At 42.2% G+C, this 27,036-nt stretch overlaps 2 long non-coding RNA genes across 2 annotated transcripts in view; one reads left to right on the top strand and one right to left on the bottom strand.

Moving 5' to 3' along the window:
- Window positions 1–23,479, bottom strand: part of LOC132346018 (uncharacterized) — a 42,508-nt gene extending 19,029 nt beyond the window's left edge. Inside the window, exon 1 of the long non-coding RNA XR_009495698.1 lies at window positions 23,392–23,479. This is a non-coding gene — a long non-coding RNA (uncharacterized lncRNA). The remainder of the gene's footprint in view (window positions 1–23,391) is intronic.
- A 226-nt stretch (window positions 23,480–23,705) lies between these two features.
- On the top strand, window positions 23,706–26,474 carry LOC132346019 (uncharacterized). Its single transcript, XR_009495699.1, has 3 exons — window positions 23,706–23,910; window positions 24,609–24,679; window positions 26,122–26,474. It is a non-coding gene; the product is annotated as an uncharacterized lncRNA (long non-coding RNA).
- Window positions 26,475–27,036: the final 562 nt, after the last annotated feature.

The following is a 27,036-nucleotide window of genomic DNA, read 5'->3' as shown; positions in this document are numbered from 1 at the left end:
AAGAGACACAGGATGCGTGGCTGGCCGGCGTTTAACCGGAGTCCCCGCTCTGAGCTTGCTACTGCCAGCACTGGGCCAAGGTGCTGCCAGTGTGAGCTTCCCCGTATGCAGCTCTGAGTTCTCCCCAAATAAACTCCTTCACTGGCTCTGCGTGCATTATGTAGATGCAAGCTTCACTGCACTACTTGGAAGCTCCCTAAATACGCCAAACTCTTGGTTTCTTATGACTTGATTGCTCCATCTTTGCTTTGTTCAAATGACCAAGCCTTACTCATCCTTCAGAACCTGGCTTAGAATCACCCCAGCCAGGAAATCTCTAATGATCTAGAATGGGTTAACTGCCTTCCCGGGGCATTCTGACAGGTTCTCTAGGGTTGCCTAAAGACATTTTATTTATTTATTTTTAATATGCTACTGTAGTATAATGATTGATTTTTTAAATCTATTCTATTAGACCACGAGCAATTTGAGGACAGAAATATGATTTTATTCATCTCTGTGGCCCCATAATTAATATGAGGCCTGACACATTGGTAAGGACTCCATCTGTGGATGTGTGTCCGTGCTCAGTCATGTCCAACTCTTTGTGACCCCATGGACTGTAGCCCACCAGGCTCCTCTGTCCTTGGGATTTTCCAGGAAAGAACACTGGAGTGGGTTGCCATTTCCCTCTCCAGAGCATCTTCCCAACCCAGGGATCAAACCCACGTCTCCTGTATCTCCTGCATTGGCAGACAGATTCTTTACCACTGAGCCGCCTGGGAGGCCCAAGGACTACATATGACATAGCTAAAACCAAGTGAACATACAAAGCACACGGCCTTGCTCTTGGTTGGATAGACTTGGCTTTGAGTCCACTCACTGCCATTTACTTTCCAGGTCCCTGTGGAAAGTTACTTAACTTTGCTAAGCCTCAGTGTACTTATCCGTAAAACAGGGATAATCCTAAGAGTGCTCTTCCAGCATTGTTTTGAGAACTAAATGAGATCATGCCTGCAAAGTGCTTAGCACAAAACTCTTATCCTTACTATAAATAGAAATTTTAATGCCCTTCCAATGTTTCATGGGTGAGTGGTTGACATGAACCAATGACTGTAAAATGGTTCTAACAAAATGGACTGATCTCAGAACTCTGCCTTCAACTCCACTGACCTAGGAATAACTCTGAGGCTTTGAGCTGTTCATTAAGACTTTATTAAAATTATTTTAACCTTTGGTGGTTGCTGGAGCCAGACATGCCGGGGAGCTGAGGTTGGCCACAATGAGCTGTGTCCTCCCACTCTTCGCCACCTCTGGCAGAAACATAGAGGGGCCTGGGCGGAGCGCCAAGGGAACATACTCCTCACTCAAACCTGCACGCTGACGTGTGTCTTCAGAAGCCTGGAAGAAAGGCTCAGCTGTTTGGCTTTTTTAGTGGCACTGAGTCTTGTAGCTTAAAAATATCTGCACACACCCACCTGACTCCAAAAACCTGGTCTGAACTCAAGCATGGGCCAGGAGGACCTTGTGTTGCCCTCTGGAGAAGGCATCTCTGACTTTCATTACCTGCCGTGTAGGTGTGTGGGGGCAGCGGGTACCATTGGAACCACTGATGATCCTACACTTGGTGAAATACTGCCCGGGTATGCTTTCTTGCAGCTGCAGAGAAAGACTACGCAGCCTCACTGAGTAGTCTACCTTGCAGGGACATTAGAAATCTTCTGGTCCCATACGGATGTTCTCAGCATCCCCCTGAGGAATGCAGATCTATTTCTTCTTCCCCGCAGGGGATCTGATGGTCCTGTTTTTGTGATGGTTTCTTCCTCGCTTCCCTCATCCATCCTTGCCTCCAACTAATGCCCCCTTCTGCTCCCTCGTCCAGTCTGGTGTCTTCTCTTATTTCATGTGAGTTACATAGTCAGCCTTCATTCTCATTATAATTGTGCTTCAAGAAGGTTTCTGGTACTTAGCAATAGGCACTGCATGAGAAACCATGGTATTAAAAGGTGGCTGATGTGAAAAGTCGACTCACTGGAAAAGCCCCTAATGCTGGGAAAAATTGCAGGTAGGAGGAGAAGGGGACAGGAGAGGACAAGATGGTTAGATGGCATCACTGACTCAATGGGCATGAGTTTGAGGACGCTCCGGGAGGGGTGAAGGACAGGGAAGCCTGATGTGCTGCAGTCCGTGGGGTTGCAAAGAGTTGGACACGACTTAGTGGCTGAACAACAAATTAAAAGGAAGGGATGATGCAGTGAGACAAATTTGGATGGCTTCACAGCCCATGACAGGATTCCTCGATGGCTCAATAGCTAAAGAATCCACCTCCTAATGCAGGAGACACAGGAGATGTGGGTTCGATCCCTAGGTTGGAAAGATCCTCTGGAGGAGGAAATGGCAACCCACTCCAATATTCTTGCCTAGAAAATTCTATGGACAGAGGAGTCTGACAGGCTACAGTCTATGGGGTCACAAAGAATCTGACATGACTGAGCACATGGCGCGGCCTCTAACAGTCATCCTAGGATCCACGTCTACACTGTTCTCCTCTGCATTTCCCCTCCCAGACATCATCCAGGCATTTGTCCTTCCTCCCAGCTCCCACCTTTTCTCCCCTCAGTAATGTGTACTCCAGAGCAAGCACCGCTCAGCACGATGCCTGGCTGACACTGAGCCAACAAGGGTTCTTGACTGTGATCTTTGTTTTCCAGCTGAAACCAGGAGGGAAAAACTCTCTCTTTTCTTGGAAAAATTTGATCCTGAAAGCTGCTAGTGGCTTCATGGAGAAACCATTCTAGTTTTTCCAGTTCAACTCTTGTCCTTCTCAGTTACGTCAGACAAAAACAAGCAAACAAACATCACCTTCCTTTGGCACAAACTAAGTCAAGTTGGTTTTCTTTCCCTGGGAACAAAGAGTGGCCTCATTAATGGTGTAGGAGGGCTGACCTGAGAATTGCGTAAGGAGAGCCTATGGTTGTGTAGTGAGTTCTACATGGAAAAAGATAGGATGGGTAGGACTGATGAGAGCGACAGATTTAGGTGTCTCGGAAATCCTAGAGCCAGACCAAGACAGCGGACGCTGGCAGAAAGTTTCAAATGGCCAGCATAGCCGTGAGAAACCCACCCCCTTTCTCTGTCTTGCCGCGTGCCACCCATGACTGTATCTCCTTGCCTTGAATGTTGCTATAACTCATGATGCTGCTTCAAGCTGCTGTGCCTTGGCTCACACGGTTTCTATTTTCAGAGGTCACCTCCCCTGGGAAGCTTTCTTGGGTTTCTCCTTCTCCTTCACTATGGCTCCTCAATGCCATGTTTCTGCCTTTCTGTTACAATTATCTCCTCCTTGGTGGCCTGCCCGGTTCAACGCTGAACTCCTTCAAGCCAGTGATGGGGAGCTTTACACCCCTGCCCCACCCATGGCTCAGGAACCCAGCAAAGGGCTACGAATGGAGAGGGAACTGCAACGGCTCTCAAGAGCCATTGAAAAATAAAAATCTGGTCCCAGCAGGGCCTGTTCACATGCAGATTTCTACCTTTCATCTTCTTAGATCCCAGAAATTCCATCTTCCAGGTTAATACATACCTGGGCAGAAGCAGAAGTAGGTGGAAGGACAAAGAAGGAAAGGCAGGATTTGTTTTATAACTACTTGTGCCAATTACTCACCCTAAATCTTAACTGGAAAATAGAAATAAACATGTTTTCTTTCAAGTACTCTTAGTGCTCAGAAAATTCAAGTCTGTTTATTCATGTATCTGTTTATTTATTCCGTAATCACACATGAGGTGTCTATGACCATGGCTATTTCAGGCACCGAGGATACGTTACTGAATATGACAGACAGGGTCACCACTCACGTGGCAGCCATGTTATAATGCAGGGGAAGAGACACAGCAAAAGAACAGACAAGAAGCATCAAGCAGTGAGAAGTGTGGCCATGAAAACTGAGCAGGGTGATGGAATGTGGCTGTGGGCAAGGGACTCCTTGAGGCTAGTGACTGATTTAATTTGCTACCCAAAACTGTCAGAAATGATATCCCCATTAACACAATTAACAGCATCCTGAGATCAAGCTGTGTTTCTTTCAACAAAGCTAACAGCTTAGTTTTATGTGGGTGCACTGTCTCACTGCTGTGGTAATGTTTCACAGCTTACAGTGCAGTTCTCCAGACAGCATCTCATTAAATCCTATCTACAACCCTGAGAATTATGTGTCAGATAGCACCTCCCATTTCCTAGGTGTGCAAATGGAGGCCCACCGGGCTTAACTGTCTTGCTGCTCATCAATGACCCATCAAGGACAGAACTGGGATCAAATGACTCACTTAACACTTACTAACCGCATGAAGATCCCACGCTTACTAACAGCATGGAGAAGGAAATGGCAACCCCCTCCAGTGTTCTTGCCTGGAAAATCCCATGGGCAGAGGAGCCCTGTAGGCTACAGTCCATGGGGCCGCAGAGTCCGACACGACTGAGCGACTTCACTTTAACAGCGTGAGTATCCTAGAGGGAGACATGGGGAGCGGAATTTCATGACATTGGTCCAGGTAATGATTTCTTGGAGATGACACCAAAAGCACAAGCATCAAAAGCAAAATAGACAACTGCTGCTGCTGCTGCTGCTAAGTCGCTTCAGTCGTGTCCGACTCTGTGCGACCCCATAGACAGCAGCCCACCAGGCTCCCCCGTCCCTGGGATTCTCCAGGTGAGAACACTGGAGTGGGTTGCCATTTCCTTCTCCAACGCATGAAGTGAAAAGTGAAACTGAAGTTGCTCAGTTGTGCCCGATTCCGAGTGGGCCCATGGACTGTAGCCTACCAGGCTCCTCCGTCCATGGGATTTTCCAGGCAAGAGTACTGGAGTGGGGTGCCATTGCCTTCTCCAAATAAACAAGTGAGATTGTATTAAACTAAAAAGCTTCTGCATAGGACGAACCAGCATAATAAAAACACAAGCCGTCTCTGCCCATATCAGCCTGAAGGCGCCCGATCTCGTCTGATCTTGGAAGCTAAAAACACAAGCTATGAAGTGGGAGAAAATATTTGCGAATCATATATGTGATAAGGGGTTAATATTCAAAATATATAATAAATTTCAACAACTCAATAGGAAAAAAATTTTTGAAATGGGCAAAAGACTTGAATAGATATTTCTCTAAAGCAGACATGCAGATCACCAATGAGTATGTGAAAAGATGCTCAATATCACTAACAATGAGGAAAATGCAAATAAAAACCACAATGAGATATCACTTCACTTGTGTTAAGACAGATAATATCAAAACAAAAACAAAAGGTAACAAGTGTCAACACGGATATGGAGAAATTGAAATCCTGGCACACTGTTGGCTGGTGGGAATGTAAAATGGTGTAGCTTCAATAAAAAAACAGTACAGCAATTCCTCAAAACATTAAAAATAGAATTACCATACAATTACCATTTATGGTAATATAGCCAAAAGACCTGAAATCAGGATGTCAAAGAGGTATCTACTCTCATAGTCATTGCAGCTTTATTCAAAATAGCCAATCCATGTCCTTCGATGGATGGATAAAGAAAATGTGGCTTATGTGTACAATGTGATATCATTCAGTGCGAAAAAAATCCTGCCACATGCGACATCATGAATGGACCTGGAAACCTTATGGTGAATGAAACGGGCCAGTCACAGAAGGACAAATATCTTCACTTATGAAATATCTAAAACAGGCAAATCAAAGAAACGGAGTAGAATGGTGGTTTCGGGGGAGGACGGGGCGTGCAAGACTATACCAACACAAAGACGATGATACATGCGTCCCTATGTGCTTCACAGTCCCCACATTCAATGCGAAATTGACTTTTTTTATTAGTATCATTAACAGCAAAGGGATCAAGAGATATAAAGTACTAGGTATAAAACAAAGAAGATACAAGGATATAAAGTATAGCACACAGGATATAGCCAATATTTTATAATAACTTTATAATGGATGCAATCTATAAAAATGTCTAATCAGTATGTTGTACACCTGAAACATATAAATAAACTATGTTTCCATAAAAAAGGTAAAATAAATAAAGGGTACATTTTATTTCTGCCACCAAAAATATTGCCTAAATTTATTTTTCTTTATCTTCTGATAATCAAAACATATATTTAACATACTTCTTAGAGTAAATTTTTTTTATGCCAAAGAATAGCTAATTTCCTCTTTTGTTTAAAGAAGCAATGGGAATTTTATGCCAACATCATTCTAAAGAATGGGGGTGGTTTGTGGTGAGAAGACAGCAAGAGTTAGAGACTTTTTTTTAGACAGAAATTTAAGGTCATTTCCTAACCTGTGTTCAAACTGAGTTTTCCAAAGAGAATAACATATATTAAATAAATTCAATGTAACTGATTAAATTCCTGGTTTCTATTACTAATTGCTAATAACCAATCATTAATACAAAAACATTTAGAAGTTTTTGCGAAGCTCTTGCCCAAGTGAGATAGTCAAACACAGTATTTGTCAATAAAACATTTTGGAAGTAATCGCTGTGGGACAATGCCAACAGCAAAAACTATGTTTATAACAAACTAAAAAGATAGAGAATTCTTCTCCTGAGGGAAAAGACTTCTGTAATCAATAAGATGTAAAAAGATTTTTTTTTTAAATATAAAAGTTTACACAGAATAATGAAAGGAAAGGAATAAAACTATCCACCCTCCACCATCTCAAGATACAAACATGTGTTAGGTCATTATGTAAATACCTTTCCTCAATCAAAGTGTATTTTTAGCATTCTTTCATGTCAGCAATTCTATCTGTATCCTCATGTTAGAAAGCTGACAACTATTTCATAGGTTAAATATGAGCTTCTATTAGGGCATTCAGTTTTTACTTTGCTTTTTAATTTTTTTTTTTTGGTTTTTTTCTACAAGATGTTGAAAGCCTCATACATATGTGCCCTTTCCTCCCATTTCAACCCCCCATTCCATGTAAAACATTTTTAGAATGAAGACTGCTTTATTCAAGTACTTACTTGGCATAAGAATATCAGCATATTTAACAAGAATTATTTTATTTAATTATTCAGGGTCAAGTTCTGTTCAATTTGCTAGTGTTAGTACATTGAAGGATATACATACCATATTTGTCTTTCCAAAGCTAACATTCTAGTAGGGGTAAGATTTGTAAAAGACAATAAAAATATTCCAGTATTTTTATTTTTTCTGATGTCTGTGAATGTGTCCAGAGGCTGAGAAGATACCTTTAATATATATACAGATAAACAAAACTTTCTGAGTTGCCTAGTGCAAAATTCTAACATTCATTCTTTCAAAAGGGAGGCAGGTAAAGTCTTTCTTCTCTCTCCCTAAAGAATAAGGTTAAATGAACCATTTACAAGTTTGCAAAAATCCCTTTTATTTACCCTAGTTTCCTATGTAACCCATCATCTGAGTACTACTATAAAATATTCTGGCAGCTGAATAATCATAGCAATAACATTTGCTGTATTTTATTTCACATGCCAAAATCACTTGATTATGCATCTCTAGGGGGGTGTTAGTTAAATTTAATAAGCAAGATGGCAAACTTTATAGCTACCAGCCACATATAAAAGCAGAAATGCCATGCGAGGGTGAAGCCTAAGAAGTGTTTCATGCAGGAGAGAGCAGCACTCAGTGTAGGGCACCCCTGGTCACTGTGCACCTACTGTGTGTTAATTGCCCACATCCGCTGGGTCGTCGAAAAAGCAAGAGAGTTCCAGAAAAGCATCTAGTTCTGCTTTATTGACTATGCCAAAGCCTTTGACTGTGTGGATCACAATAAACTGTGGAAAATTCTGAAAGAGACAGGAATACCAGACCACCTGACCTGCCTCTTAAGAAACCTGTATGCAGGTCAGGAAGCAACAGTTAGAACTGGACATGGAACAACAGACTGGTTCCAAATAGGAAAGGAATATATCAAGGCTGTATATTGTCACCTTGCTTATTTAACTTATATGCAGAGTACATCATGAGAAACGCTGGACTGGAGGAAGTACAAGCTGGAATCAAGATTGCTGGGAGAAATAACAATAACCTCAGGTATGCAGATAATACCATCCTTATGGAAGAAAATTAAGAACTAAAAAGCTTCTTGATACAAGTGAAAGAAGAGAGTGAAAAAGTTGGCTTAAAGCTCAACATTCAAAAAATGAAGATCATGGCATCTGGTCCCATCACTTCATGGGAAATAGATGGGGAAATAGTGGAAACAGTGGCTGACTTTATTTTTCTGGGCTCCAAAATCACTGCAAATGGTGATTGCAGCCATGAAATTAAAAGGTGCTTACTCCTTGGAAGGAAAGTTATGACCAACCTAGACAGCATATTCAAAAGCAGAGACATTACTTTGCCAACAAAGTCCATCTAGTCAAGGCTATGGTTTTTCCTGTGGTCATGTATGGATGTGAGAGTTGGACTGTGAAGAAAGCTGAGCACCGAAGAATTGATGCTTTTGAACTGTGGGTTTGGAGAAGACTCTTGAGAGTCCCTTGGACTGCAAGGAGATCCAACCAGTCCATCCTAAAGGAGATCAGTCCTGGGTGTTCATTGGAGGGACTGATGCTAAAGCTGAAACTCCAATACTTTGGCCACCTGATGCGAAGAGCTGACTCATTTGAAAAGACCCTGATGCTGGGAAAGATTGAGGGCAGGAGGAAAAGGGGACAACAGAGGATGAGATCGTTGGATGGCATCATAGACTCGATGGACATGGGTTTGGGTGGACTCTGGGAGTTGGTGATAAACAGGGAGGCCTGGTGTACTGTGGTTCATGGGGTCGCAAAGAGTCAGACACGACTGAGCGACTGAACTGAGCTATGTGTTAGCTGCAGTGCTGAGAAATTTTGCATACTTTCGATCACAGTTTTTCAATATGTAGCCCTGTAACCTAGGATTCATTCTAATACAGAGATGAACAAACAAGGGAATTGAGATAGCTGCATATTTATCATCAATGCATGAGTGAAGCAGGGTTTGAACATTTATCAGTTTTAAACACAATATTCTTTGTCTCTTCATAGCTGGAGTGGGGTTCTCACAATAGGAGATATCGAAGTGGAGATTGAAAGATCACATGTAGAAATTTTATTAAGGAGATTAAAGTATTTGTTGGGGGAATAAGGTAGATGAACTTCAAGTTCTGGTCTAAACAAAAGATTCCTTATTGTCAAAACTATCAAAAAACCTCAACAATAGCCCCTGCTGTTGTTACACTGTGTTCATGCTTACATGTATAAATGCTTACATTGTGATCAGGAAGCAAGGTTCCGAACTGTTGCTGCAGTAAGGATGCACTCACCTTAGGCTTGTGAGAGCAACCTTTATTCAAACTTGCAAAACCTTCAGCATCTGGTTTCTGTCACTGAGCCTTCTGGTTGTGATGATTAGAAAGCCAATTCTTTTGTCAACCATAACTGTTTCCTTTACGCCATCCTCTTCCTTCCAGTTTGCCACCCATTATGGTTATTGATCCTCTTATTTCTCTTCTACACTCTGACCCTTGCAAAAGGATGGTGTCTGATTCTTTATCCCAAATGTCTAGCATAGTGCCTAGCATAGTGGGTAAGTGAAGTGAAGTGAAGTCGCTCAGTCGTGTCCGACTCTTTGCGACCCCATGGACTGTGGCCTACCAGGCTCCTCCTTCCATGGGATTCTCCAGGCAAGAGTACCAGAGTGGGTTGCCATTTCCTTCTCTAGGGGATCTTCCTGACCCAGAGATCGAACCCAGGTCTCCGGCATTCCAGGCAGACACTTTAATCTCTGAGCCACCAGGGAAGCACTCCATAATCATTTAATGAATGAACTCAGCACAGAAGTATGTAGGTGGTACCAGGAGCACCAATGTTTTAAATGGTGCAAAATGTTTTACAGGAGCACCAATGTATGTAAAATATTCCATGTTTTACATGCAATGGGATGCCCAAGGCAAAAGCAGTACATAGAAAGGCATAGATATCTCTGAATGAGAAACCATGACTCATGTGAAGAATTAAAGGAAGTTCAGTCTCCCTGGTGGCTCAGACAGTGAAGAATCCACCTGCAATGCAAGAGATCCGTGTATGATCCCTGGATTGTGAAGACCCTCTGGAGAAGGGAATGGCTTCCCACTCCAGTATTCTTGCCTGGAGAATTCCATGGACAGAGGAGCCTGGCGAGCTATAATCCATGGGGTCACAAAGAGTCCGACATGACTGAGTGACTAAACAACAGCAAGTATGTTTATAGCAGAGAGTGCTTACGGAAGGTAATGCTATCAAAGAGATAGACGGGCCTGTACCTAAGAGAAAGAGTCAGTCGAAATTCTCTTGAGGACAGCGAGGAACTTCATTGGGAAGGATTTAAGCTATAGCGTGGTGCATAGGGAATATCACTCCGGTTCGCAAATAGAAGGGAAGGGATATAATTTCAAGTACACAGCCCAGTTAGGAGGTTATTGTAACTGAACAAATAATAAGAAAGGTGTAACTTTCACAAGATAGAGTTAAGGTGCCACCCTGTAAGGAAGTGTGAAGAGGGAGCCTTACGAGGATTCTGTGGATGGTAGGGCTTAAGAGGAAAGAGATAACAGTGTGTCAAGAATAGTTTCCTGGCTTCTGGCTATGTGACTTGTGGATGGTTCCACCATCTCCTGGGATGGGGGCAGAGGGATAGGAGGGGGAGCTCAGTTTTAGGTTTGCCAAGCTAGAAACTCCTGTGGGAATCCAGGTTGAAGCTGTCCCACAAACATTGGAACAGCCAGTTATAGAACCCATAAAAAAGAACAGAGGGATTTAGATTGGAAAATGATACAGAGTTTATTGAACATAATTTGGATTTAGATATTTAAAATGTTCTTGGGCTAAAACCAAATATGTGAACATTGCAAGTGGTAATCCCTAAACATACTGGAAAACTATCTTGAGGGTTATATTGGAGTTACCAATGACTTTCATTGTTCTAAGTCTTATGGAATAAGTCATTCATTCATTTTCAGGTCACCAAGACTAATTTAAATGTCACATTTGAACACTCTAGATCAGATAACATTCAGAAAACTAACAGCGTGGCATTTGGTCCCATCACTTCATGGAAAATAGATGGGGAAACAGTGGAAACAGTGGCTGACTTTATTTTTTCGGGGGGCTCCAAAATCACTGTAGATGGTGATTGCAGCCATGAAATTAAAAGATGCTTACTCCTTGGAAGGAAAGTTATGACCAACCTAGACAGCATATTCAAAAGCAGAGATATTACTTTGCCAACAAAGGTCTGCCTAGTCAAGGCTATGGTTTTTCCAGTAGTCATGTATGGATGTGAGAGCTGGACTATAAAGAAAGCTGAACACAGAAGAATTGATGCTTTTGAACTGTGGTGTTGGAGAGGACTCTTGAGAGTCCCTTGGACTGCAAGGAGATCCAACTAGTCCATCCTAAAGGAGATCAGCCCTGGGTGTTCATTGGAAGGACTGATGCTGAAGCTGAAACTCCAATACTTTGGCCATCTGATGTGGAGAGCTGACTCCTTTGAAAAGACCCTGATGCTAGGAAAGATTGAGGGCAGGAGGAGGAGGGGACAACAGAGGATGAGATGGTTGGATGGCAAGACCAACTTAATGGACATGAGTTTGGGTAAACTGCAGGAGTTGGTGATGGATAGGGAGGCATGGCGTGCTGTGGTTCATGGGGCTGCAAAGAGCCAGACATGACTAAGTGACTGAACTGAACTGAAGAGACCAGCCTCATTTTATTCATTATTCAGCAATATGCACCATCTTCAGGGTGGGAGGGATGGTTTATACTTATTAAATGCAGCAAGTTTGAGAGATAAATTGTTCAAGGCAGAAGGACCATCCAGGAGGAAAAAATAATAATTAACTCATAACAGGCACTGAATGAATGAATGAATAAAACTTTATATATAGTCAATTTACCTTCTAGGAAAGTGAAAGTGTTAGTCGTTCAGTCGTGTCTGACTCTTTGCGACACCATGAACTGTAGCCCACCAGGCTCCTCTGTCCATGGAATTCTTCAGGCAAGAATACTGGAGTGGGTTGCCATTCCCTTACTGTCTGAGCCATGAGGGAAGCCCACTCTATAGGAAAGGCTATTTAGGATACTTTTTAGGATATCAGGAATCAACTTTCCTAGAAAAATGTGGACAGAGCAGAAGAAAGATGTCAAATGGAGATTTGTAGATCAGGGTAGTATGACTTTTTCTTCTGAGAGATCAATTGTACCTTCCCTACCTCAATTGTTCTTCAAGTGCCAGACACAGTTGGCAGCACAGAGTCTGACTGAAAACAGAAATGCATTCTGAGAAGTTGAACCCATAACATCAAAGGTCTCATAGATCCAATATGGCGTACAGGGGTGAGTACCAAAGGAAAATAGTATAAGGATGTTCGTCAAAGGAGGGGGAGAAGAGGAAATTGGGAACATGTGTCCTAACAGATCAACCACATCCACAAAACGGAGAGAAAACTGGAGGAGGGCCAAGAGAGGTTTCTGTAAGACTCCAAAGTTGCACAAAGTCACTGAAGCATCCCAGATTTTGTGACCACTACACTCTGAAAGTTCAGAATCGTTTAGGAAACCTACCTTTGTTGTGTTGCCCTTTTCTCCTGCAGCATCAACAGAAAGTCCTCAGTTAGAAAATGTTAGCTTCTAAAACTGTGAGCCAAGTGTGTTAAAGAGACAAAGGACATTTGGTGAACAATGGGTGTGCAGGAAGCTACTTGACACGTGGTGTTGAGCTGGGCCCCACAGGAGTGAGACTGGAAACGGTAGTTTTTGTTGGCAAACGTGTGTCTTGAGTTCTTTGTGTCTTGGATGCTGGGGGAGGCTGAAAGATTTCCTAATATGATAGAGTAATGTAAAAGAAACCATATACCTTGGCAGGCCCCAAATACTTTGTATTCTCCTTTAGGCCAACAAACTTCAGCAAACACACACAGACAGACAGACACACACACCACACACACACAGCACATGGCTAAGCTATTTACATATCACTGCAAACTATTTTGATCCTTTTTCTCTCCTTTCTCCTCCTCCTCCTCTGGTGTCAAGCTCATAAAAGAACACTTAAGTATGTGATTCTTTGGAATTTGGATTGTGTGGTCAATGGAAACCACTGTTTTAAATTCCCTGGAAACATGGGTCATGGATACTATATTTAAATAAATTTCAGAGTCATCAGGTGGCTGGATTTTTCCACCAATATTTTCACCTTGTGTTGAGTGATTCACATACACGCCCCTCATTCCTGCCAACCTTCTGTAAGCAAATGCATCACAACCCCTACCCTCTGATCCACACACTCTTGGTAATGATGTCAGGAGCCCATGATTTTCCCCTTTTGAAGAGAGAGTTTTCCATGTGGGTTGAAAACAAGAAAGGAAGCGGAGCAGGGCAAGATGAGGCCACTCAGTCTCTCTGCATGGGTGGCAGAGTGGAGGTGTGGGTTTTACATTATCACTAGGAGGTCAAGCCAGCTTGACAGTAATATTGCCAGAGAGAAGTGGGGGTTGGAACTGAGGCCAGGTGGCTGGGTTGAACCTGAAAAAGACTTAAGGGGTAACACCCAGGATATGACCATTGCTGATGTTGAATGTGGTGGGAGCTGATGATGTGGTTTTTCTTTCCACTTCAAAGTATTGGCAAATGTGTTTTGTACCTAAGGGGAGGAGCCATCCCCTGAAGACTGAACCGTCCTTCTTGGTGTCCTCGGGTTCAGCTTCCCAAAGACCTCTGCTGTGTGCAGTCTTCATAAGGCCCCAGGGGACGAGGGGTTTATAAGGCAAAGCCCAGGTCACTCCCTTGTCACCACAGAAGAAAGTGGGCACCCTGGTCTCCAATTCAGGAGTTTTTAAGGGTCTGTTTGTGGTTCAGCTGCTGAGTCATCACCTCCTTGGGCCTCATTACCTCACCTTCCTTGGATCAAATGTACAACCCTCGGCGAAAGGAACAGCATGAGGCCTAGTCCTCAGGTCGTAGCTGAGGACAGCAAGGCAGAGTGCTTTCCAAACGCTCTACTGGCTTTCATAAATAACCTGAAGAATGACACTCCCTTGGACCCATGTTGTTTTTCTTTCTCAAGAAACACTGCTGCAAAAGAATATTTTAAAAAATAATTTACATAGGTAAAAAAGCACACGTGCCTAATGCGGGAAGAACTTTCTCAGAATCAAGGTAAAGTGAGTCTTCTTTAAAATAAATTTCAACTATGGTAACAGAAGTAAAGAAGAATGATTATTGCCCACAAGATTTTGCATAGATCCAAACTTCAAACCAGGGTTAAGTGTGGTTTATTGGAGACAGCTACTTTCATTAGCTCTCTCTGCTACCACTTACTAGTTATGTAACATAGAATAGATTATTTGCAACCTCTGGGACACAAGTGGTTCATCCATAAGATGGAGTTAGGTCATGTATAATTTCTTGAATATTTAAGGTATAAACCTTATGTCATGCTGCTTTTTCCTCTATAATTGTCAGTACCACAGAATTACATCCAAATCTCCAAACCACTTAAGTTGTAACATTCATATAATCATGGAGTTGAAAATAACCAAGCCTATGCAAAAGTCTTATATTCAGCATCCTTGAATGGTAGACACCCAGTGGCAGGGAGCTTCCCACCTTCCTGAGAAGTCCTGCTTATCTATCCATCCTTCCAACCAATCATTTATTCATTAAGCATTTGTCGAATATGTACTATGTGTCAGGGGCTTTTCTTGGTGCTGAGAATGGGTCATTGACACTCATAAAGATCATTGACACTCATAGTCCAAGGGAAAACCCATGCAAAATACTATGTTACTGTCAGAAAAGATTAAGGAGAACAAAATAAAATAAGAAAGGAGGACAGGAATTGTTGGAGGTGTGGGAAGTAAATGGCCAGAGAGGGTCAAACCTAGACAATGCCTCTGTGTTAATCTTGGAAGAAAGTGAGTCATGAAACCACTTGGAGGAAGAGTGTTCAAAGCAGATGGCATAAAAAACACAAAGTCTCAAAGGTGATAGGACACTTGCTGTATTGAGGAGGCTGATGCGACTGAAGAGGAGAGAAAAAAAAGAAGAGTATTAGGATAGATGGTCAAGGAAGCAACAATGATGGGCAGAGAATGTGGGGCCACACTGGCCGTGCTTTGGACACTGGCTTTCACTCTGAATGAGAGAGGTCACTTTTGGAGGAAACTGAATAAGGGATGTCATGGATATAAGTTTAAAAGACTACTTCGGCTAGTACACTAAGAACATTTTGAAGGGAATAGAAGTGGAGACAGGTTGAACAGATCATGGGCTATTAAAATAAGCCATGTCAAAGGATATGGAAGTTTGGACCAAGGAGAGAGCAGTGGAAGGGGTAAGAAGGTAAAGCCAAAGATGGATGGATCAGAGAGAAAGAGAGAAAGGGAGGGAGAGAAAGAAAGCCTAAGGGGGAGAGGAAGAGAGAGAATAAGGTTATGTGTTTGGCCTTAGAAAAGAAAAAGATGGCCTTTCCATGATTCATAATGTACAATGTAGAAAGTGATGTTGTGGGTAGGGTAGGTTTAATACAGGTATGATGGGAAAATATTACAAGTTCAATTCTGGACAGTGCATGATGGGGAACACATGTATACCTGTGGTGGATACTTTTGGATATTTGGCAAAACTAATACAATTATGTAAAGTTTAAAAAAAAAAAAAACATACAATACGTCTGTGTGGGGATGTGCAGTTGGTTATAAAAATCTAGCATTCAGGGGCTATAACACCATGATGCAGGTAAAATATGGGAGTAATCACAGGCATGGCAGTTTAAAAGGCTGGAGTAGGAAATGCTTAACCAGTGAGTATGTATAGACAGAGACACCATCCCAGATTTGAGTCCTAGACATTCAGTGTTTAGAAATAAAGATATTAGAAAGAATCTTTAAAGGAGACTAAGAATTGATAAAGGACAGAAATGGTATGGACCTAAGAGAAGCAGAAGATATTAAGAAGAGGTGGCAAGAATACACAGAACTGTACAAAAAAGATCTTCACAACCAAGATTATCATGATGGTGTGATCACTCACCTAGAGCCAGACATCCTGGAATGTGAAGTCAAGTGGGCCTTAGAAAGCATCACTATGAACAAAGCTAGTGGAGGTGATGGAATTCCACTTGAGCTCTTTCAAATCCTGAAAATTGATGCTGTGAAAGTGCTGCATTCAATATGCCAGCAAATTTGGAAAACTCAGCAGTGGCCACAGGACTGGAAAAGGTCAGTTTTCATTCCAATCCCAAAGAAAGGCAATGCCAAACAATGCTCAAACTACCACACAATTGCACTCATCTCACATGCTAGTAAAGTAACGCTCAAAATTCTCCAAGCTAGGCTTCAGCAATACGTGAACTGTGAACTTCATGATGTTCAAGCTGGTTTTAGAAAAGGCAGAGGAACCAGAGATCAAATTGCCAACATCCACTGGATCATGGAAAAAGCAAGAGTTGCAGAAAAACATCTATTTCTGCTTTATTGACTATGCCAAAGCCTTTGATTGTGTGGATCACAATAAACTGTGGGAAATTCTGAAAGAGATGGGAATACCAGAGCACCTGACCTGCCTCTTGAGAAACCTATATGCAGGTCAGGAAGCAATAGTTAGAACTGGACATGGAACAACAGACTGGTTCCAAATAGGAAAAGGAGTTCGTCAAGGCTGTATATTGTCATCCTGCTTATTTAACTTCTATGCAGAGTACATCATGAGAAACACTGGGCTGGAAGAAGCACAAGCTGAAATCAAGATTGCCAGGAGAAATATCAATAACCTCAGATATGCCAATGACACCACCCTTATGGCAGAAAGTGAAGAGGAACTAAAAAGTTTCTTGATGAAAGTGAAAGTGGAGAGTGAAAAAGTTGGCTTAAACTTTTTCAACATTCAGAAAACGAAGATCATGGCATCTGGTCCCATCACTTCATGGCAAATAGATGGGTAAACAGTGGAAACAGTGTCAGACTTTATTTTTCTGGGTTCCAAAATCACTGCAGATGGTGACTTCAGCCATGAAATTAAAAGATGCTTACTCCTTGGAAGAAAAGTTATAACATATAACCTAGATAGCACATTGAAAAGCAGGGACATTACTTTGCCAACAAAGGTCCGTCTAGTCAAATGCCATGGTTTTTCCAGTGGTCATGTATGGATGTGAGAGTTGAACTGTGAAGAAAGCTGAGCGCTGAAGAATTGATGTTTTTGAACTGTGGTGTTGGAGAAGGCTCTTGAGAGTCCCTTGGACTGCAAGGAGATCCAACCAGTCCATTCTGAAGGAGATCAGCCCTGGGATTTCTTTGGAGGGAATGATGCTGAAGCTGAAACTCCAATACTTTGGCCACCTCATGCGAAGAGTTGACTCATTGGAAGACTCTGATGCTGGGAGGGATTGGGGCAGGAGGAGAAGGGGATGACAGAGGATGACGTGGCTGGATGGCATCACTGACTCGACGGACATGAGTCTGAGTGAACTCTGGGAGTTGGTGATGGACAGGGAGGCCTGGCGTGTTGCGATTCATGGGGTGGCAAAGAATCGGACACAACTGAGCGAGTGAACTGAACTGAAGGATCAGTCAGAGAGGAAGGAAGAAGATTGTGAGAGGAATTTCCTGGTAGACAATTAAGAGCTTCAAAGAGGAAAGAGAAACAGATAGGATCAAATACTGCTGCTAAGTCAAGCAAGAATGGAATATTGGCATTAGCAACATAGTAATTACTCATCACTTTGGGGATGGTGGTTTGGTGGAGTCCTGTGGATAAGAGTCTGACTGAAGTGAATTAAAGGGAGAATGGAAGGAGAGGAATTAGAAACTCAAGTTTTTGCATAAAAGAGACAATAGGGTCAAACAACTTCTGGTGGGGTTAATGGGAGAAATAATACCAATTTTACATGCACAAAGGAAAGATCCTGAAGATAAAGTGAATTGATGATGCAGGAGAAAGGAGGGGAGATTGTTTTTGACTAAATGAAAGGGAGAGAGAGGAGAGAGGATAGGTCTATTCAAGAGGTAGAAATCTCAGTTGTGGCTAAGAAATATGCAAACATCTAGTCTATAGTAGATCAGAATACAGATGATTGGTATAGATGTGAGGGGAGGAGCTTTTGAACATGATTTGAATGGCTGCATTTTCTTGGTGAAACATCAAACAAGTCTGGCAGCTGAGACTGAGGATGGAGGAAGAGGCTTTGGGGTATTTCAGAAGACAAGAGAAAATAAGACACAGAGAATTTGTGCTGACTCATAACCTGTCATTCAAAGTGCCGCTAAGTGGTTCCCATGGTTATCTATCAGATCAGTCGCTCAGTGGTGTCCGACTCTTTGCGACCCCATGAATCGCAGCACGCCAGGCCTCCCTGTCCATCACCAACTCCCAGAGTTCACTGAGACTCACGTCCATCGAATCAGTGATGCCATCCAGCCATCTTGTCCTCTGTCGTCCCCTTCTCCTCCTGCCCCCAATCCCTCCCAGCATCAGTCTTCCAATGAGTCAACTCTTCACATGAGGTGGCCAAAGTACTGGAGTTTCAGCTTTAGCATCATTCCTTCCAAAGAAATCCTAGGGCTGATCTCCTTCAGAATGGACTGGTTGGATCTCCTTGCAGTCCAAGGGACTCTCAAGAGTCCTCTCCAACACCACAGTTCAAAAGCATCAATTTTTTGGCACTCAGCCTTCCTCACAGTCCAACTCTCACATCCATCCATGACCACAGGAAAAACCATAGCCTTGACTAGATGGACCTTTGTTGGTAAAGTAATGTCTCTGCTTTTGAATATGCTATCTAGGTTGGTCATAACTTTCCTTCCAAGGTGTAAGCGTCTTTTAATTTCATGGCTGCAGTGACCATCTGCAGTGATTTTGGAGCCCCCCAAAATAAAGTCTGACACTGTTTCCACTGTTTCCCCATCTATGTCCCATGAAGTGATGGGACCGGATGCCATGATCTTAGTTTTCTGAATGTTGAGCTTTAAGCCAACTTTTTCACTTTCCACTTTCACCTTCATCAAGAGGCTTTTTAGTTCCTCTTCACTTTCTGCCATAAGGGTGGTGTCATTGGCATATCTGAGGTTATTTATATTTCTCCTGGCAATCTTGATTCCAGCTTGTGTTTCTTCCAGTCCAGCATTTCTCATGATGTACTCTGCATAGAAGTTAAATAAACAGGATGACAATATACAGCCTTGACGAACTCCTTTTCCTATTTGGAACCAGTCTGTTGTTCCATGTCCAGTTCTAACTGTTGCTTCCTGACCTGCATACAAATTTCTCAAGAGGCAAATCAGGTGGTCTGGTATTCCCATCTGTTTCAGAATTTCCCACAGTTTATTGTGATCCACACAGTCAAAGGCTTTGGCATAGTCAATAAAGCAGAAATAGATGTTTTTCTGCAACTCTTGCTTTTTCCATGATCCAGTGGATGTTGGCAATTTGATCTCTGGTTCCTCTGCCTTTTCTAAAACCAGCTTGAACATCATGAAGTTCACGGTTCACATATTGCTGAAGCCTGGCTTGGAGAATTTTGAGCATTACTTTACTAGCGTGTGAGATGAGTGCAATTGTGTGGTAGTTTGAGCATTGTTTGGCATTGCCTTTCTTTGGGATTGGAATGAAACCTGACCTTTTCCAGTCCTGTGGCCACTGCTGAGTTTTCCAAATTTGCTGGCATATTGAGTGCAGCACTTTCACAGCATCATCTTTCAGGATTTGGAATAGCTTAACTGGAATTCCATCACCTCCACTAGCTTTGTTCATAGTGATGCTTTCCAAGGCCCACTTGACTTCACATTCCAGGATGTCTGGCTCTAGGTCAGTGATCACACCATCGTGATTATCTGGGTCATAAAGATCTTTTTTGTACAGTTCTTCTGTGTAGTCTTGCCACCTCTTCTTAATATCTTCTGCTTCTGTTAGTCCATACCATTTCTGTCCTTTATCAAGCCCATCTTTGCATGAAATGTTCCTTCAATATCACAGTAATCCAAGTCTATGCCCCAACCAGTAATGCTGAAGAAGCTGAAGTTGAACGGTTCTATGAAGACCTACAAGACCTTTTAGAACTAACAGCCAAAAAAGATGTCCTTTTCATTATAGGGGACTGGAATGCAAAAGTAGGAAGTCAAGAAACACCTGGAGTAACAGGCAAATTTGGCCTTGGAATACGGAATGAAGCAGGGCAAAGACTAATAGAGTTTTGCCAAGAAAATGCACTGGTCATAGCAAACACCCTCTTCCAACAACACAAGAGACATGGACATCACCAGATGGTCAACACCGAAATCAGATTGATTATATTCTTTGCAGCCAAAGATGGAGAAGCTCTATACAGTCAGCAAAAACAAGACCAGGAGCTGACTGTGGCTCAGACCATGAACTCCTTATTGCCAAATTCAGACTTAAAATGAAGAAAATAGGGAATACCACTAGACCATTCAGGTATGGCCTAAATCAAATCCCTTATGATTATACAGTGGAAGTGAGAAATAGATTTAAGGGCCTAGATCTGATAGATAGAGTGCCTGATGAACTATGGAATTAGGTTCATGACATTGTACAGGAGACAGGGATCAAGACCATCCCCATGGAAAAGAAATGCAAAAAAGCAAAATGGCTGTCTGGGGAGGCCTTACAAATAGCTGTGAAAAGAAGAGAAGTCAAAAGCAAAGGAGAAGAGGAAAGATATAAGCATCTGAATGCAGAGTTCCAAAGAATAGCAAGAAGAGAAAAGAAAGCCTTCTTCAGCGATCAATGCAAAGAAATAGAGGAAAACAACAGAATGGGAAAGACTAGAGATCTCTTCAAGAAAATCAGAGATACCAAAGGAATATTTCATGCAAAGATGGGCTCGATAAAGGACAGAAATGGTTATCTATACAAGGGGGCTATCATGTGCCTTGAGAATCATCTGTTCTCTATGGTTAAACAGTCCCTCGGACTTTGAGGAGATCAACCCGAATATTCACTGGAAGGACTGATGCTGAAACTCCAATAATTTGGCCACCTTATGCGAAGAGCTGACTCACTGGAGAAGACCCTGAGGTTGGGAAAGACTGAGGGCAGCAGAAGAGGGTGACAGTGGATGAGATGGTTGGATGGAGCATCACTGCTCAATGGACATGAATCCAAGCAAACTCCAGCAGACAGTGAAGGACAGGGAAGTCTGGCGTGCTGTGGTTCATGGGGTCGCAAAGAATTGGACATGACTTAGCCACTGAAAAACAGTAATGGTTTAAAAAAAAACACAAAAAAACTTCTCTAGCAACTGTGTCATGTAACAAACTTTTGAGAATTTTTTGTGATCTTATGCAGTCTACTTTGGGATTTTAGGTTGTCAAAATCCCTCTTAAAATGAGATGTTCAGAATTAAAGCCAAAGCTTTTGGTGTGTTCTGTCTAAATAAATGATTGGATACCCTATTAAGACTAACCAGACGGCATGAGCTTTGAAAATGAGACTTTGACTCGCGTCTCATTCCACAAATCCATACCTGAATCCCAAGAACCATCCCAACCTTGTACCACTGATTCATTTTGGATTAAATTCAGTCCCACACTAACTCCTTTAAGATCCTTCTCTGTTAGTTTCAGATTAGCATTCTAGTCTTTCAAGGTCACTCTGAATGTTGTTTAAGTCCTTGGAAGAAAAACAGGTATTGTTTATTAAGCAAGAACCAAAGGCTGGGTTAAGGTCTTTGCATGCTAAATCACTTAAGTTTTGCCCAACTTTTTGCGACCCTACGGACCACAGCCTGACAGGCATCTCTGTGCATGGGATTCTCCAGGCATGAATGCTGGAATGGGTTGCCATGCCCTTCTCTAGAGGGTCTTCCCGACCCAGGGATTGAGCCCACATCTCTTGCATCTCCTGTATTGGCTGGTGGGTTCTTTACCACTAGAGCCACCTGGGAATGCAAGGTCTTTAAAAGGCATTGAACTAATTGAATTCTCTACACCACCCTAGAGAGACATGGTACCATTTTACAGTTTAAGAAACAGAGGTACTGAGAGATGGAGTTATTTTTCAAACGTCACAGAGGTAACAAGATACAGAATGGGAATTCAAATTCAGGGATTTAAACTCCAATGCTTCAGCTCTGCTTCGTGTTTCACAGCCAAGAGACAGTGTGGGAAGAAGGCTAGCAAAAGAGCTCAAAGCAGAATTCAGATCTCCTGAATCTGAGAGTTCTTCCTGGAAATGTGCCCTTTCTTAGGTCTCCTATCCTCCCATTCTCTCACAGATGGCTAGACCTGGAACGTTTGTACATCACTTCTTATGTCTAATCCCTAAATGTTTATGCTCTACCGCTCATTTCTGAAATATTAGTCACTCCCAGCCTTTTTGCTATCTTCATATTTAAAAAGCATTTAAACCAAACGGACAGGCATTAGAGAGGGTTGGGACACCTGCTGAAAGCTTAAAAGCTATCCCATATGTATCATTCTAGTTGTAACAACCACATTTTATTATCTTTTTCTTTTTTTATATTTGATGATTTTTTTTTGCTACAATGACCATTCATATTTAATCATAATGGGAACCTCCCTGCCATCCTCGCCCTATCATACATGTGCCTTTTTCATGCGGTTTCTAAAATAAACAGTGTATTTCAAAGGCAAACTCTGGTTCCAAAGACTATGACACCCTTAACAAGTTCTTCCAACTTTTAAGCCTCCCAAGGAATTCCCAACTGTCCAGTGATTTAACTTGTCAGATTGCTGGAATCAAGTCACTCGTACATATTACCCCTTGACCTCCAACTGGCAGCCACAGTCCTCTCCTTTGTGAAGAATGACACTCCTCCCGCTTGACAATGCAAACTGTCTGCTCACCGTTTTGCACACAGCTGCGGCAGCTGAAAGCGTCTGGCACACAACATATGGAATTTAATTTCCTGATATTTACATAGATTGAAAGTGTTTCTGCTACAGACTTCAGATGATCTTCTGCACCAGGCCTTGAGGCAAAAGCTTTCAGCCCATTTCTTGCCCACCTTCTAAATGCCCCTGCTGCAACTCATTCTGTGTTGCAGAGAATCAGAATGTGAAGTCTGCTGGTGTTAAGTGCCTTGAAAGATTGAGTCCTTTACTTATTAACTTTGCTGTGTTGGTGGTTTATATCAGTTCTGTTTTCAACTGGGAAAGGCAGGGTTTTAAACTATACATGTTTCCTTGAAACTTTTTAAAAATAAAATTTTAACTTTGGAACAGGTTTAGACTTAGAGAAAAATTGTGGAGATAGTGAAGAATTGCCATCTACTGCATATCAAGTTTTTTTCTATTGTTAACATCTTACACTGGAATGGTATGATCTCTGTAATTAATAAACCCATATTGATACATTATTACTAGTGACAGCCCATACTTGATTCCAGTTTCCTCACTTCTTACCTAATGTCCTTTTCTCTGTTCCAGGATCCCATCCAGGCTGCTATATTGTATCACGTCTCTTTAGGTTCTTCTTGGCTATGACAGTTTCTCAGACTTTCCTTGTTTTTTTATGATCTTGACAGTTTTGAGGAGTACTGGTCAGGTATTTTGTGGAATGAGCTCAGTTGGGCTTTGCCTGAGAGGCTTTTGTGTGTGTGTGTGATTAGACTGAGGTTGTGTGTTTGAAGGAGAAAAATGACAGGTGTGAAGACCCGTGTTCACCCCACCGTGTTAAGGGTGCCTGCATACATGCTTAGTTATGCAGTCATGTCTGAGTCTGACACGTCTGACTCTTTGTGACCTCACAGACTGTAACCCGCCAGGTTCCTCTGTCCATGGGATTCTCTAGGCAAGAATATTGGAGTGTGTAGCCATTCCTTTCTTCAGGAGATCTTCCCAACCCAGAGATCAAACCCAGCCCTCCTGCAGTGAAGGCGGATTCTTTACCATCTGAGCCATAAGAGAAGCCCCATGTTAAGGGTAGATGTTAACAATGGAACTTATCGCTGGGAGGGTTAGCCTTGATCGTCAGGCTGAGGGAGCACTTGTCATGCTTCTCCGCTGTCCAGTTACCCTGTTTACCCACTTTCTGTGCTGTGCTCATTGCAAAGAGCGCAGTCTGTACAGCCCACACTTAAGGAGAGGGAAGCTGGTTCCACTTCCTTGAGGGTGGAGGTAATCTACATAAATCACTTGATACCATTCTCAGTGGAAGATTTGTCTGTTCTCCCTAATTTATTTATTCGTTCAACATTAGTATGGACTCGTGAATAGTCCTTTTATTTTTAGGGTTGTAATCCATTGCCACCTTATTTATTTTGCTGCTCAAAATGCTCTTGGTTTGGCCATCCGCGTCTCTTGCAGTTGGCTCCTTCTGACATACTGTCGTCATTGTAGCATTTGTTTGCTAATTTCTTCCGCACTTCCTTACTGACTGGCACTACACAACGCTCTAAAAATTGTCCAAATGATAAATGCTGGAGAGAATGGGGAGAAAAGGGGACCCTCCTGCACTGTTGGAGAGAATGTAAACTGATATAGCCTGAATGGAAAACAGTATAGAGATTCCTTAAAAACTAGGAATAAATCTACCATATGACCCAGAAATCCCATTACTGAGCATATACTCTGAAAAAAACACAATTCTAAGAGACACACGTATCCCAATTTCACTGCAGCTATTTACAATAGCTAGGACATGGAAGCAATCCAGATATCCAACAACAAATGAATGGATAAAGAAGATGTGGTATGTATATGCAATGGAATATTAATCATAAAAGGGAGTGAATTTGAGCCAGAAGTAGTGAGGTGGATGAACCTAGAGCCTCTTATACAGAGTGAAGTAAGTCAGAAAGAGAAAAATAAGTATCATATATATGATACTTATTATAATGTATATATATATATAGAATAATGTATATATATAGAATACTACATAGAATAATGTATATATATAGAATACAGAAAAATGGTACTGATGAATCTAGTAGACAATGGACTTATGAACACAGCCAGAAAAGGTGAGGGTGGGACAAATTGAGAAAGGAGCATTGACATATAGATAGACACTATCGTGGATAAAATAGATAATTAGTGAGAACCTGCTATATAACACAGGGAGCCCAGCCTGGTGCTCTGCGATGACCTAGAGGGTGGGACAGGGTGAGGGGAGGGGGCTCCGGAGGGACGGGATGCATATATGTGTGTGTTGTTATATATTTGTGTGTGTGTGTGTGTTGTATATGTGTATGTGTTGTGTGTGTATGTGTTGTGTATGTGTGTTGTGTGTGTTATGTGTGTGTGGTGTGTATGTGTGTTATGTTGTGTGTGTGTTGTGTATGTGTGTGTGTTGTGTATGTATGTGTGTTATGTTGTGTGTGTGTTGTGTATGTGTGTGTATGTGGTGTGTGTATATCTGTTGTGTGTGTGTTGTATATGTGTGTGTATGTGTTGTGTGTGTGTGTGTGTATGTGGTGTATATGTGTGAGTGGTGTGTATGTGTGTGTGTTGTGGTGTATGTGTGTGTGTTGTGGTGTGTGCGTGTGTGTATGGTTGCAGGGCAGAAACCAACACAATGTTGTAAAACAATTTTCCACCAACTAAAAAATAAAATAAGAACAAAACAACATGCTCCAGGATCATCTTTCATATTTCCTGCTCCTGTCCTAGAATCAGTCATTTTTCCCCCTTGGAGTTCTGATGTGACTTGAGCAGTCCTAATGAGAACGTTCTCACGGGGTCTCTAGCAGTCACGCGGTGTGGAAGTTTGGTCCAGGAAAAGCTGCTGGCAAGAGATAGGACACATTACTACGATCTCAGTTACTATGAGATAATTAGATGCTGAGGATTCAGCAGTTCTGAGACCTGGTCTCCAGTCTCAGAGAGTTCATAGTCTAATGAAGAAGGTACATAAATAAGCAGCCAACCACAATACACCCAGCGAGTACTATGAGGGGTTGGGGGTGGGTAGGTGATCCCAAGATTACAGGGCAGCAGAGAAGAGAGTCATCTAACCCAGGCTGGAGATAAATTTTCCTGGAGATAAATTTAATGAATGAATTGAATAATTTGTATTCTTGATAACTCATTTAGCCCCTCTGATCTAATACATTTTGAGATTTTTTTCAAAGTATATTTACTCATGGATCTCCTTTCTAAAAAAATTTTTGAGCAGCTTGTTTCTTTCAGGATCTGTGATCAGTCAGAAGAATCTACACCTTTCCATCAGGTCTTCATGAATGAAGAGATAGAGCTCCTTGGTCCTTTTCTCAGCAAGGGACTATATGAATGCCCAGACTGGAATTTGTTACTGAAATATTCTGGATCTTAAAGATCCAGCATCTCTCAACCTTTGTGTTTCTTCTGCATATGAGTAGCTATTAAAGTTAAGGACTATAAATGTTTTTCCCCATCTTTAAATATCAAAAGAACATTGATTTTGATCCGTGTTCAGCCAGACTGTATTTCCCAAAGATGGTTGCAATCATTTCTCCCATTCCACAAATTCCTCTCACAATGAAACTTTGACATTGCTCTGATCAAAGCAGGGAACCTATAGGTGCTCTCCCCTTAAGTTTAAGAGGACTTGTCACCATGACAAAGCGATGCCTGTAACACCTGAGGCAGGGTTATATAAAACATATTTCCTGGCTTGCACCTAGTTCTCCTCTGAGGTATTTACTCCTGGCATCCAGCTGCCATGCTATGAGGAAGTCCAAACTGGTGCATGTGGAGACAGCACGTGGAAAGCCCACATTTGAGAGGTGGTGCCTGATGCCCATTTGAGATCTTGGCTCACACCAGCGCCAGACGTGAGACATGCAGGTGAAGGTGTCCTGAGATTTCTCCAGCCTCCAGCTCTCAAGGGATCCCTGGTTTATGACTCTGCTCTGTTGATGCCATAGACACATAGCTGAAACTGGTCCTCCCTTTGCTCCATCCCACAGAATTCATGAATATGATACAATTGTTGTTTTATACCGTGAATTTGTGTGGAGATATGGCGGAGGAGGTTTTTATGATGCACTAGTACTGGAGTCGCACAGAGTCGGACACGACTGAAGCGACTTTGCAGCAGCAACAGCAGCAGCAGGACTGAAATAC

This window comes from Bos taurus, chromosome 8 (genome assembly GCF_002263795.3).
Source record: "Bos taurus isolate L1 Dominette 01449 registration number 42190680 breed Hereford chromosome 8, ARS-UCD2.0, whole genome shotgun sequence".
NCBI lineage: Eukaryota > Metazoa > Chordata > Mammalia > Artiodactyla > Bovidae > Bos > Bos taurus.
The sequence above is the reverse complement of the archived record's forward strand: the minus strand, read 5'-3'. Positions and strand labels throughout refer to the sequence as shown.